Source organism: Nymphalis io, chromosome 28 (genome assembly GCF_905147045.1).
Source record: "Nymphalis io chromosome 28, ilAglIoxx1.1, whole genome shotgun sequence".
NCBI lineage: Eukaryota > Metazoa > Arthropoda > Insecta > Lepidoptera > Nymphalidae > Nymphalis > Nymphalis io.
In genome coordinates, this window is record NC_065915.1 from 741,689 (window position 1) to 754,477 (window position 12,789).

At 33.8% G+C, this 12,789-nt stretch overlaps 1 protein-coding gene across 7 annotated transcripts in view; it reads right to left on the reverse strand.

The window, feature by feature from the left end:
• The window catches only part of LOC126779274 (talin-1), a 79,655-nt gene that overhangs the window by 52,783 nt on the left and 14,083 nt on the right, over positions 1-12,789 (reverse strand). For all 7 annotated transcript variants that reach the window (XM_050503239.1, XM_050503236.1, XM_050503237.1 and 4 more), the window contains exon 2: positions 6,507-6,649. The gene's annotated coding sequence lies outside the window, so the exon portion shown is untranslated. The remainder of the gene's footprint in view (positions 1-6,506; positions 6,650-12,789) is intronic.

The following is a 12,789-nucleotide window of genomic DNA, read 5'->3' on the forward strand; positions in this document are numbered from 1 at the left end:
AGATTTTCTTTGAGGAAGTGTATAATTATCATATTACAAAATGCAATGAGCTGAGATTGAACCACGAAGAATCAGTAAGGACCTAACAAGATAATAATATAAGAGTATTAAGACGAGAAAGAGTGAAAGCCTCATTGCTGGCTGCTATTTGTTTTGAGTGACATCATAACGTGTGACGTCATGACAATATCTGTGGATGACGTCATGATGACGTCATGATTCATTAAAATCGGTAAAGGCTTTTAAAGCTCAAGCTAAAGTGGACATTGCAATCACTTAGATCGACTCGATGACTAAAATAGATTAATCATTTGAACTAAATCAAAATATAATCTAATTAAGTAGACTTTGATGCTATATCGATAAGAATCGACAAGAAACTGAAAAGATACATAAATTATTATAATTTATGTATCATATTTGTAAATCAACGAATACTAATTCGATATATATAATAATAACATCCTGGGACATTATTCACACACGGCCATCTGAACCCAAACTAAGCAGAGCTTGTACTATGGAAACCAGACAACTGATATACTACATATACTACTTTTCTTTTGTAAATACATACTTATATAGATAACCCAGACTCAGGACAAACAGACATGTTCATGCACACAAATGTCTGTCCTGGGTGGGAATCGAACCCACAACCTTCGGCGTGAAAGGCGAGTATCTACCAACCACGCCAACCGGCTCGTCAAATATAATCTTGTACTTAATGACACACCTTATTTACGAAGACTATTTAAAGTGAATCTAAAGCCGAATTAATCGATCAATTAGTACGACATTTCGATGTAAATAAGTCATAGCATTTAACGAGATGTTGATCCAGGGGGTGGATCCCTTAATCAATCAACATTGCAAGCATTCAGACCAATCATCACCACAGGACACGATCGCGAACGGACCCCCGAGGACGCTGAAGAATAACTAATGAATGACTTGAAAGTTTCACGGAATACCGAAACGTATTTTATCTAATCAAATGACACTGGCACTGGCATCGTTATAAATAAATCCGGAACAAAATGAAGAAGAACAGATAAGTTCACCAAATAAATTACATAGTTTTTTTATATAGAATAGGTAGGCGGACGAGCATATGGGCCACCTGATGGTAAGTGGACACCAACGCCCATAGACATTGGCATTGTAAGAAATATTAACCATCGCTTACTTCGCCAATTGGCCACCAGCCTTGGGAACTAAGATGCTGAAGTTGTTTGAAGACAACAATACCAAGTACTGCTGTTTTGTGGTAGAATATTTGATGAGTGAGTGGTACATAAAAATAGAATACTATTGAATTATTTATCCCAAATAACTCCAAGTTTTTTATCATCTGTTATCTTTTATAGAGTAATACGATTTATTTATTTTAATGGCTAAGCATGTGATTTATATTGGCAAAGCTGAAAGTATTTTCGGTGTTTTATTATAGGCGCGAAAGCCTTGACGAGGGAAGGATGAATTGACTTAGGAGACGGAAACTTGGAGTTGCAAGTTTTTCTTGACTTCTCGTGTTAATTCAAACTATGTCTCATTTCCTTTCAAGATAATCAATCATACATCGCCATTGCTAGGCATGAAAAGTTTGTTAAAATCATCCTTAAGTTAGTCTCGAGATTTCGTATCGTAAATAATTCTATCAGCTCTTTTTTGACGAATGAATAGTTTACCCCCATATACCATACACGACTCTATTAAAATTTCTAAAGTATACTTTAAACCTGACCATTTAATTTAAATTCTTTGAATCTAAAACAATTATTTTAAATTCGACATTATATCTGTCAAGTAAATCAACCCTGCGGGACGGCACGCGTTAATCCGCTAAAAGAGCTCTAACGAAGTATAATCACAGGATGCAGTTTGTGAATCAACAGATTATACTCGTTGAGAGGGAGCTAATAAAGGCCTCGCGATTGATTTAATTAAATTACTCCATTGGATACACTTAACATTACTTGTTTATTTATTAATCTGAAGATTTTTTTAAATATATTAAATAGATTAAACATTAATAAACGACGAAGTTTTAGAAAGAAATTTGCAAAAGCATTTCCTTTGAAGCTTATTTTATTTATAAGTATGAAAAATAGTTTTTTACGAAAAGCCAAAAACTATTAAAGAGATCATCAGAAATTTCTTTGGAAGATTAACTTAGAAATAAATCTTTCGATGACATTAATACATACAAATAATGAAATCATCAAGTAATCAAGTTATTGCCTGTTTTACGTCCAGCAGAACCCTGCCGTCATCTTCCAACCCCCTAAGCACATAGTTGAATGGAAAATAATGGACCGAATGGAATTTAAAGTGAATAGACCTGAAACCCAAAAACTAAAAGTTCGAGCACGTGGCTCATAAGTGGCACTTACCTCGACCGGTAGCGGCGAGTCATGTTCTCGTCTCGTTCCCACTTTAAATAATACTGTATCCCTTCTCGCTCTCTCACGCCCTGGTAACCCTCTAAACGGCAATAAGGCTTGGATTTATTACAAGTTTCAGGCAAATATTGAAAGGTTTAGAAATATATTAGAAATATTGGCAAAGAAATCAAGGAAAGCCAAACGAGACGAGAGTCAGAGCAACTAGCCCACTGTCTTGTGTTTGCCCAAGTTAAAGTAGTATCTTTTGCTAGAGCTTGAAGAGGTTTTATCCCGGGTATGAGAGAGCGGGACCTCCGCCTCCGCGGACGATCCACGGAGGAATGTTTCTCTACCCCGGCAACACGCCAGGATCTCTTGTTCACCACTATCAACCTTCTCCAAAGTTCATGAGGGGTCGGTCCGCGCACGCGCCGTGACAATCGTCCGTCCCCTTCGCACTCATACAAGATGGGAACGATTTAGGGATGATATTTGGAGGGTGAAAAGACGGTGAAACATGGAAATGCATCTCGGAGTCCGTTCGGATTTCCGGCGCCAGTGATTTTGTTTATTGATTCGTATCGAAGCGAAGATGCGAAGCTTTTGGGGGCTGCTGCGGGAGTTATTAATCCCCTTATCATGTCACGAGTAGATTTAGTGTCGATGAACTTTGGCCAGTGACCAATAAAAAAACGTCATTAATTTTATAGTTCACTTAGCAAGTTTGTCAAGTTACAATATATATGGCTCATACATTACTAACGAATTACATCATTCTACTTTATTATCTACTAAGATTTATATGAATAACAATATTAATATTAATGGTTATGTATTTATTGCTTGTTTATTATGGGAAATTATATACTGATGTTTGAGTCAAATAATATATAGTATACAAGGCATAGAAATTGTATTAATTGATACAATACTGTCCTTCTAACCCCCTCGGACGAACCACAAAAGATCACAAATTGACACTCAATAACGAAAACACGCAAGCGTTTCTCCATTCAGCGCTCTTGATGTGGCAAAAAAAAGGGTACGATGAAATAATATGGCGAAGCGATGGCTTTTGATGGTGAACAATTATGCATATTTACGTAGCGATGAGCGTGCGATGGCTCAGAACAAATCGGCTGGGACGGGAAGGGTTCGTATTTTGCTAGTATTTGACAGTTCCGATTGCAGCAATTTGATTTTTCGCAGATAAGAAACCCCTCGGGAGATGTGATTGGACCACATGTATTTGAAATCAGAATTAAATATAATTATATTTATTCTATTGAGAGAAATGTTTTCTATTGAGATTCAAATCATGACTTTTTTTTTTATTCATCTTCAAATTATATTGCCGAATTAATTATTTGAAACTTGTGTATATGTTATTGCTGAAGGTGAATCAGGGCCGAACGAAACTCGGTCGCCCTGGTATTAAAATTTACTGCGTATATTTGATATTTAAAATTAAACAATACACTATATATATAAACTGTGGATGGTTAAAAACATTTACAAACTATTATTTTTAAAATATCAAATCGAAATATACTTATTTATATATATATAGAATAGGAAGGCGGACGAGCATATGGGCCACCTGATAGTAAGTGGTCACCAACGCCCATAGACATTGGCATCGTAAAAAATGTTAACCATCGCTTACATCACCAATGCGCCACCAACTTTGGGAACTAAGATGATATGTCCCTTGTGCCTGTAATTACACTGGCTCACTCACCCTTTAAACCGGAACACAACAATACCAAGTACTGCTGTTTTTTATGTAACTCGATAATTGAGTAGTGTCAATCTTTGAATCCACAATCATATGTTAGGGGGGTGATCCACTAGAATGACAACGAACCCATTATTCACACATAATTGGTATATATCATTTACATCTTACATATCTAAGAGCATGCTCATTGAAGAGCAAACACTTTTCATCCAAATATTATTCGAAGCTTAGATGTCCTGTATAGAAAATGTTGTCTTTGCATATTGTGCTACTTAAAGTACTCCGTAATTACACGCTCGATCCATACAGACTAATGTGAACTTTAAAATTTAACGCATAAGATGCGTTTTCGTTCAATCGTGAATGCTTCAGATCTGCAGCCAATTTTGCACTCTGTGTTGAAGTGGATCTTCATTAGTTCAATTTCATGATTGTGTATATTGAATAATTTATATGTCAAGAGATATGGACGAGTTGATATTTCAATTTGCGGATTCGTTTTAGTTATACTATAGAGTACAATTTTACGGTGGCGCGAAAATGACGTCATAAAAGGACACTACGATGTTATGCAATACATAATAATACATAGAATAGTTAATATTACTAACGTCATCAATGTCTAGGCGGTGCTAACCACTTACCATCAGGTTGCCCATTTAGACCTTCGCCTACCGATTTTATAAAAAAAAAAACTTGCGAGCGCTAGATATGTAATTACGTTCACTCTACTAAGACTGGTCGTATATGTATTGAAGAAGTTTGAAAGAGAATTACTTTATGGTTTTATGGAACTCGTACTACAAACTATAACATACAACGCACATACATAAGTACACACACCGTATTTTTTTTTTAATCGACAGATTACTATATATTATACAGAGCTTTGTATGTTGCGAAATTTATCAAGCAAGCAATGATTTGAAAACAAACTACAAATCCACTATAAGCTGTAATACTAGCTTGGCGCTTAGTATTTTATGGCTACGTATTATGTATGTATTGTATACATAAATTATTGAATAATAATAATAAATAATCAGTCTACTGAGAAAAAAAAAATCCATACCAATTTTCTTTTGCACATTTCTTTTTTTTTTTTTTTATAGAATAGGAAGGCGGACGAGCATATGGGCCACCTGATGGTAAGTGGTCACCAACGCTCTTAGACATTGGCATTGTAAGAAATGTCAACCATCGCTTACATATCCAATGCGCCACCAACCTTGGGAACTAAGATTTTATGTCCCTTGTGCCTGTAATTACACTGGCTCACTCACCCTTCAAACCGGAACACAACAATATCAAGTATTGCCGTTTTGCGGTAGAATATCTGATGAGTGGGTGGTACCTACCCAGACGAGCTTGCACAAAGCCCTACCACCAGTAGTATTAAAAATTAAAATATATTTACTGTTAGATATTTAAATTACATTTTTTTTTAAATAATTCGAACCTCTTCAAAGCAAAGATCGTAGTCCATAAGGAAGATAAATACATAACATTTTGTATTTATATCCCAAATATATTTACATGGGCCTTCCGTTTATCGTGTAGATGATGAAAAATAGTAGCTGAAACGACGTTTTTTATCAACGAATCCACCCACGCGTGCACATCCCGCTGTGATGCATTGAAATGGTTTTAGTTTTGCACTCGATATTGTACAAACAAGATTAAATCTAGAGGCACTCGTGAATCAATCTTCGAACAAACTTAACCATTTATTTATTTATTTTTATAATGGAGATATAGTACGTAAACACTTAAGGAGAGCAAAATCCTTACTCTTTGACGCCTAAATTGATAATTGTTACCATGAGTATTTTTTTTTTGTTATAGGGCGGACGTGCCAACTGAGTGTAAGTGGTCACCACCGCTCATAGACATTGACAAAGCAAGAAATAATAACAATTCCTTACATCACCAATGCGCCACCAACTTTGGTAACTGAGATGTTATGTCCCTTGTGCCTGTAGTCAGTCACCCTTCAAACCGGAACACAACAATATTGTTAGTATTGCTGCTTAGCGGCAGAATATATAATGAGTGGGTGGTACGCATTCAGGTCTGCACAGCCTTACCACCAGGTAAATACTCAAGAGTTCAGAAGAGATCAAAAGGGTACCGACCAAGATCAACCTAATCCCCCCCCCCCTCCCCAATAAGTCAGACAATTAGGTACTTTTAAATCATTTTAAAGTATTTAAATAAATGTCAAGTAGCTGAATATATATAGATACAATCGAGAATTCTATTTTATTTATTTCGAGAATGGACCACTATGGGATGGTAAATGGTCACTACAGACAGACCAATGAGGATTTAGTATTGAGTTTCGTAATAAGTTTATAATCATGTGTAAAGGGACTTACCAAAAAATTATTCGTTTTTCGTAAATTGTCGTTCGTATGCACTCCTCGCTTCTATATCTTCTAGGCACTTGTTTATAACTAATTAAGGCACAGTTTGGCGTGTTTCCTTCTGTTCTTCTTCACATTTCAACTTATATTAATACCTGGAAATAAAAACATAAATTGAAAAAATATATATTTATAATTTTTCTCTTTTAAGTCGCAAAGACGTACCCAACCGTAACCCAACCGTAACCCAAATAATGACATTTATAATTTAGGACTTAATTTGATAACCTAAGCCCTTAAATCGATAATGGATTTCAGCCAAAAATATCAGGACCCTTGAATTCTAATATGTGCCGCATTATAATTAATATAATTAAAAGCATGTATTAGACAAGGTAATTAATAAGATAGAACTGATAACAAAAAGAAATAATTAATGAGTTATGATAACATAATGTGTTTATTTGATACAATTTAAAATCAGTATTGTAGTACTGTTTATAAATTGCATCAAATAAACATTAAATCGACTTGTAAAATTAAGAATTAAAAAATAATTATGAAAATAATGAAAATACGTGATAAAAATAAAATCATGAAAATAAAAAAAAGGCTTGTCAAAACCTTATAAATCGTCCCTATCTATACGGGAAACGTTATTTTTTTAATAAATAACAAAACACATTATTTTTAATTTAAATTACATAATTGATACTAATTGTTATAGTGAAAGAGATTCTCAAAATAGTTAGACATCTAGTTATGTACAACGGTATTTGTATATTAAGATAAATAAAACCCACATATGTGTTCAGCATTAAATAACTTCTTTAAATAATTATAAAAGTAGTACAAAATTATCCGCGGAATAGAGTTCACGTTTTCAAAACTTAAAGAAAACAGCCCTAGCTTCAACAAATGTTAAATCTTAGGAGCCACAGACATCGGTCCCACGCTGGGCGCCACTACTATTCATGCCGCCTCCCCAACGGCGCCAGTCGTCCCGGCGCCGACGTTACATAACCTGAGCCTGGTGGATCGAAATGGCTCCAGTAAGTCAAGGAAATGCTCTGAAGGATTTCCTATTTGTTATAATAAATTCGTCGGTTTTCTTTTCATAAGAGACAAAGGATCTATCGTCGTATATCACATTAGGGACTCGACATGACATCAAAAATTCTAAATATATAATATACTTTTATAGATTATTATATAACAAACACATATTTTTTTAATGGTGATGTTGGAAACAAATTAGTTTTTGAATCAAATTAGCGTAAAGCTATTTAAAAAAAAACATGAAAAAGTTCGAAAGTACTTTAGTTGTTATGTAGGTAATAAACTCGGTCGAAATACAACGTTACTCTTTAAGTTTGGTAACTTTGAAGATTATATGATGTTTTTATTGTTAACAACAATCAAAGTTTATACATAGATCACGTAAATACCTTACTCTTCGGTAATATAAAGTAGTAGTAATAAAAAAAATGTTATATAATCTATGTATATATAAGCGAAATACCACTGACTGACTGACTCATCACGAGATCTTCGGAACTTTAGTACTTGAAATTTAGCATAGTTACTCATTACGCGACACAGACGCTCACTGAGAGCGGTTATTACGCAAACTAAAATAAATTTTTCATCATCTGAAATTTGAAACATGTTTTTTGTAACTACATTAAAGAAATAAACGGTCAGATAGTTAATACTATATCGAATTTTAAGATCATCTACCAGAGAGTCTGTGCTTAAGGAATCGCTATTGAGATATGGGCTGACGTGGTACGGCAGCTTTTGAAGTGTCCGAATTAGTACAAGTTTTTTTTTTTTTTTTTAATAATATAAAAGTATATTTATGATAAAATTAGGATACAATAGAAATAAAAAATATTTAATCAAAACAAACTCGACTCTTACAAGGATTTTTGAATGTAAAATGTCGACATTACAAGATAAATATATTAATTGGTTATGTGCTTTATTTATTTCTGTGTTGATCAAGACAAAATTTAGATAAATCTTTAATAAAAAACATTGCATTACTGATTATACAATGGTAGATCCTCAATAAGGACTCTAATTGTGACAAAGCATAGTAGCATGTATGTTAATCATCTCATTATCATGGCGGGCGCGTTTATCGTGCGCGCGCGCAGATAGGGCACGCGTCAACACCGCCGGTTTGTTGACAGCAATGTTTGTACAATTCAGTTAAATTGTTTAAGTTACTATGACAATGAAATGAAAACGAATCCCTTATCAAGACTCCATTTCGACTATTTCTTACTTTCTTCACTTTACTTCAAATATTACATCTGGTGGATACGCTGTCAGGTATACGCTGCCTTTCTTAGGAGTTTGTACATAGCGTATACCGTATACTCGCTTCATACCAAATTTCAGCAGAATCGGCTCACCGACACACACACAGACAGAGCTACTTACGCTTTGCTTTTTGCTCGCTTTTACTTTTTTTTTAAATGTCGGGAATTACGATGATAATACGATAAACAGTTTATATTTAGTTTGTGTATTCTGGCTTTAGTTTTGTTTGTGAAAATTAATAAATATACCATATAACTGTCCAATATTATATATAGATGATAAAATAGCTTGAATTTAATACTTCTTAATTTTCACACAAGACGCTTGAATTTAATTGTATATGGTGATTCCATGTATATGTTTGATGAAAAAGAGTAACTGCTGTTTCTTACCGGTTCGTTTTGATGGAATCTACATTCCAAATCGGTGGTTGCTTTTAATTCATATTGTAGATTAGTGACTTAAAAGTATTTGTAATATCCTACTTAAATAGAATATATTTAATTTGTGTCTGTGGCTCACTGGCTCACTCAGCCTTTAAACCTACATTTCGAACGTGTTTATTTTTTGTTACACAATCCGAAAATGTCATTCTTCTAACATATCTAACTAACCAGAACGTATGATGATGCGTTACTTTACATCATCGAGATAAAACGACAGTTACGAAATATCCGCTACGTTGACTGAGCTTATTTTTACGATGTTTGCGATGTATTTTTTTGGTTGCCCCAGTTGTCAGTTGTAAAATTCACTATTCAAATCTTAAAGATGATTCACTTTTCTTTTTGCTAGAATGTTTATAAGGAACTATCCGCCCCCGTACGGGAAGGGGTCTTCAGGAGGTGTTAAGTACCCTTTTCTCCTCTTATATACTTTTCTGTAACCTTGACAACGTGTCTGCAAATTTCACGACGGTTGAACAGTTACCAAAGTCAAATAATATGGCAAACTGTATGAAACGGATATATTATATATTCCAAATTTAATGCAGGTAGCTACGATGCAGAGCTAGTAATTGAAAGAGTCAATAGCTCAACAATTTACCCCGCACCACCTCAAGTGACTTCTTGGACTGTTATCGCCATAAACAAGCAGAACAGATATTTAAAAAAAATTAAAACTGCTGTACATTAGTAAACAAAAATATACATATATTTATTCTTCCTCTATATAAGTGTTGTAATTTTAAGAAAGACATTGTACATAAATATGGTTTTTATTAAAATGTAAGAAAATCAACAAGACGGGTAGTCAAATAAATTATAATTTTAGGTAGGGGCAAGGATTTAAAAGGCAATTTTCGTGTAAATTAATTTGTCTCTCAGTTCGTATGGTGGATTGGTAGCAAAATCAAAGGTACGAACTTTGTATTACTGTAATATTTACTGTGTTAATGTATAATGATATAATATGATGAAATAAATATACTCAGTGATGTGTATGTTTTGTTTTATTTTAAAAAAAGAATAGTAGATGTTAACATAGGCAATCAAAATTTATTATTAAATGAAGAAAGTCCCAAAGGTAGATAACGATATGGTTGATCAAATCGACGTGGGCGGATATCAACGCTATCGATATTTAATGTGAATTGTTTTCCTTTATAAGTCATACACTCACCTACGCTATTTTTCCTTCAGCACTCATGACATAATACAAATATTACGTCATTAGATCCAACTATGACGTCATTGGACGATGACCAATTCGAGTTAACGTTTTATAATTTATTATTACATTCGAACACATACTCTTATACAAAGTTTATAAAACATATGACAAATTAAGCAGATCTTCAAACCTTGCTAAACTATTTTCATTATTAAAATTATAACCATGTCGATTTATAATGTCAATGTTTAAATATTTAAGGTTTTATCATAGGTTTGCGTATGTTTCAGTGTCTTCCAAAAGTAATTGATTACGAACAGTAAATTCTTCATGCTTGAGTTTATAGCCTGTAATTGTGATTAATATTCAAACGTTGCATAGGCTTTACACTTAAATGGAATTTGTAACATTTTTTATACCCATACATTCATAACTATTTCCAAAATACATTACATTATTTAGATGTAATCGTTGTTTTATCGTTGTTGGTAAAAGTAAAAGTTAAAAATCTCAATTAAATATAAATACGTTCCACTTGCTTATTGATTGTCAAAGATTTACCACAGCGTTCGGAAATTATGACGTCAGATCTTAGTAGAACTGGCGAAAGAAACTCAGCGTTTTTTATCCTTGACTTTACAATTATAAGTATTTTACAATAATATATTATTTTTTTTATTTCAAATGGCCTGGACGCGATCGTTTAACTCCCAAGGTATGCGATAAAAGTCATTGGTTTCGTAATATATTTTACAACACAAACGTTCCTTAACGATTCTTTTTAAGTTCTTCTATAAAATAGAAGTTATATATGCCGGCTGAATCTTCATTATAAAGTTTTATTTATAAGATATAATGTTATAGTTATGTCGTAATACATCCGTTGGTGGGCGACAATAACCCACGCTATTATTAAAGGGCTTCTAGAGAAAGTTGCTCAAATGGTACCAAGACATTCTAAATGTCGATTATTGCGTTATATTATATTCCATAAGCATATACGGGGTTCGAATATGACAAGACGAGGGTTCTCCTGTTGCTTTTATTCTACATACTCCCTTTTAAAATTCAGTTATTCTAAAAGAGAGTATGACCAGATAAATAAGCTATACTTTTTTTTTATATATTTGCCGGGAGGGCAAATGACTCTACTCCACCTGATGGTAAGTGGTAGTAGAGTGCAAACGCGACGACGGAAAAATAAATAAATAAAACGAAAATAGAAATACATAACTATCTCATAATTAAGCTGTATTCAAGCATACCTTACGTCAGAACTCAGGATCTAGGTAATTACGTTTTTTGAGTAGTAATTACCATTAACGCCAAAGTTATTCATATAATTAATCAATGGTGAACGTGTCAATGTTAAAAGGACATAACTCGAATAATAAAACAAGTAAAATCTTCGTATTATAGCTTGTACATAATACTTTTAGCACTTAGCACCAATTAGCTGTTCTCCTCCTGTTATATTGCTCTCATAAATATCAGAATAATTTGAAATTAATTATAAGCGTCACAAGGAGCATAACATCTTAGTTCCCAAGGTCGGTGGCGCATTGGCGATGTAAGGGATGGTTGATATTTCTTACTGCCGTCTATGGGTACCCATTTACCATTAAATGTTCCATTTACCTATCTATGTAGATGAAAAATGCTTGTATTGTTTTCCTATATGGTTTACAAAAACATTAATCCAATTGTTATAAAATTTTAGTGAGTTTTTTTTTATAGAATAGGAAGGCGGACAAGCATATGGGCCACCTGATGGTAAGTGGTCATCAACGCCCTTAGACATTGGCATTGTAAGAAATGTCAACCATCGCTTACATATCCAATGCGCTACCTTGGGAACTAAGATTTTATGAGCCTTGTCCCTGTAATTACACTGGCTCACTCACCCTTCAAACCGGAACACAACAATATCAAGTACTGCTGTTTTGCGGTAGAATATCTGATGAGTGGGTGGTACCTACCTAGACGAGCTTGCACAAAGCCTTACCACCAGTAATTACCAGTTATTCTGCGTACACCCGAAAAGGTTCCAATCTCAAAAAAAAAACCAGATTTTACCTTTTTATGCTGACCGTGCCAAGTTCGAAAGATCTGATTAGCTACTTTTAAATAAAAATAAAACAAACTTAGCTTAAACAACGTGTAGGACGGAGATCATTCAAAGAATTCGTATCATGTAATGAATTAAACATAATTTTCCTTATATAATTATCAATGAATTTATTGTAACTGGTGCTCTAACAATTTATTAAAATGTGTGTCAAGTACAGAATCGTTGTAAAACCTGTTTACGATTTGTAAATAAACTTGCGGTCACGAATGCAACAACAAC